This window comes from Cygnus olor, chromosome 2, assembly GCF_009769625.2.
Source record: "Cygnus olor isolate bCygOlo1 chromosome 2, bCygOlo1.pri.v2, whole genome shotgun sequence".
Classification (NCBI taxonomy): Eukaryota; Metazoa; Chordata; class Aves; order Anseriformes; family Anatidae; genus Cygnus; species Cygnus olor.
Window position 1 is genome coordinate 114,659,715 of NC_049170.1, and position 2,508 is coordinate 114,662,222.

General features: G+C 38.4%; 1 long non-coding RNA gene across 1 annotated transcript; it reads right to left on the reverse strand.

Moving 5' to 3' along the window:
- Nucleotides 1–1,381: 1,381 nt before the first annotated feature.
- On the reverse strand, nt 1,382–2,272 carry LOC121065808. Its single transcript, XR_005817327.1, has 2 exons — nt 2,010–2,272; nt 1,382–1,667 (listed from the first exon to the last, which is right to left on the reverse strand). It is a non-coding gene; the product is annotated as an uncharacterized LOC121065808 (long non-coding RNA).
- Between the last annotated feature and the right edge of the window lie 236 nt (nt 2,273–2,508).

Consider the following 2,508-nt stretch of genomic DNA (forward strand, 5'->3'; position numbering starts at 1 on the left):
CATTCATATGTTACGCAGATCCAATTAAAGAGCCTGAGCAAGGCACAGTATAAAATAAACAGTTTAGGCTATTTTCTTGGAATATGAAAAACTTTGGGACATATCTTTCTTCTTAATTATTCAAAGAAGCAACTGAAATCACAATACATTCTTGCAAACTGTATTAATTACAGGGCTACTGTAGTCCATATTTGATATGAATGGTACTTAAAACATTGGAAGATCCTCTTTTCATTCCAGTGCAGCAGTGCACGATTTATTTGAAAAACCTCTGATAGTTCAAAGAGATGGAAAAAATATTTTGCTCATTTCAGTTCCACATTTTTTGCTATAGCTGTGCCTCTAAGGCACATTTGAATGTCTAACCCTTTTGATCCATCTGGGGGAATATATAAACAGAGCCAGAGTAACTTAAAAGGGGAGTTGACTTACCTTCCATTACACATTCATAGAGCTTTTTGTTATCTGCTTAACATGGCACACCCTTATCTGGTCCCTTGGCACTTCACTTGAACCAGCCTTAAATTGCCATAGAATTGTCTTAACCTTAGACTATAAAGGCTAAATTCAGAGATGATCTGTCAGATGTAAAGGGAATCCACCGTGAATCTTGAGTAGTTTACCCTGGCAAATTACATAAATTTAGATTACCTCTAGTGTTATTTCATCTCACAACTACAGTTGTTTCAAATTTACATAATATTTAATTCCTGAAGGTGGCAGTATCATAAGCAAATCTATATATAGCCTTCAATGCACACAGAAATCCAGAACATGACCATGCAATTATAAGCGTTAATTTAATAGTAGTGCCTATGAACATGTATAGCTGAGAGTAAATTCTGTGCTAGCATTAGGTTAGAGGTTTGTGCTGAGTACTTACAGTGTGTTTCCCCTGAGCTGTAAAATGTAAAAAGTACATCCTTTCCCTTTGATATCTTTTAGCAGTTCATGCTACTGTTCTTCATGAATTATCATAAATATTGCATGCCAGAAATAGTGATTTTTTAAACATTTTTGCCCTGTTTCTTTGTTTGACAAAGGACATTTTACATAAAACGCATATAGAAAAAGGAGTCACAATGCCTCTTCAGAATGTAAAATGAAATCTGTAGGGAGTCCCCATTTTTCTGAAAGTGGTTTTATTTGACTTTATTGTTCAAAGTTGCTGGCTATGTCTGCATAGACTGGCTGGTTAGACAACAATGTGGGGAATAAGAAGTTTCACCTACCCATGTCCCTATATATACAGAAGCATGAATCACCCTTTTCTACATAAGCACTTTTTAAAAAATAAATAATTTTTTTAAAAAAATGTCTTTGATAGCAAACACTTGAGATTGTGCTGAAACCAGGGGGAACAAAAATCCATTAAGCTTAATGATTATGTGAGAAACCTTTGATTTAAGTAGACTGAAAAGGGAAAAAAACAGAGAAGAGGTACAGGCCACTCTTGCAAAGTCCCTAGGACAGTCAAAAAGTCTGACTCTGCTCCCGGAGGAATGTAAGCTTGAATCCATCCCCATCTCCTCAGAAAAAGCAAGCTCTTCAGTGAGGGTAAGTCCAGCCTTTCACACTTGGGTAAAGCAGGGCAAACCACCCCATGCAATGTACCATTGCCACAGAGAGGTAAAGCAGTATGCAGGCATGTTCCCTGGTGCTTCCTCCTGGAAGAAAGAATTTGCATCATTTCTTAATAATGGCTACACCTGAATGTTGCAAACTAGCCCTCAGTTCTTCCTTGCCATTATCTAGAGCACACAGCTCATTTTCTGGTTTAACAGGACTCTTTCCCCCCTGTAGCACAGGCCTCTCGTTGTGAGGCCCCTGGAGCAGAAGCCTCCAGGTCTATGCCATGTTGAGGGACCTGGTGCCCCCCACCTCTCCCACATCCTGCTCTCTTGGGGCAACCAGGAACTGGCTGGCTCCACAAAGCACATACTTTTCAACTAGAAAAAGGAGAAAATATATCTAAAATGTTGAAATAGCATGAATAATACTTAACTTACCTGCTTGTCACATGGTTTCCACATCAAAATCCTTTGGAGGGTTTACCCCTGTCTTGCTCAGCTTTACATCTGTCAGTGATCAGACGGGTGGTGTGCTTTTTCCCTCATGTCAGAACCCAGATTCTCTGCATTTTCACATCCTCCGTCTTCTAATGCTTCCCAAACCTGACTGAACTAGTCTAAGCAAGTCCCACAGGGCAATACTTCAAAAGACTTTTTTCTCCTTCATTTTAGCATTACAATTTACCCTCATTATTTTTAGTTCCTACAGCAAGCATTCCCTGGTTTAACAGATAAGACAGGAAGACTTTAGCTAGCTCTGTAAAAATGTGTAAGTAACCTCAGTAAAGTCAGGATTGTTGCTACTGAATCTTATATGCTGCTGTAGCATCTGCAAAATTAGCATAATTGAAATGAAACAGTTGAAATGCTAACAGCCTGTTATTTTTATTGGGGAGTTCCTGATGCAGCTTCTTTAGAATTTCACTTAAAAAAAAAA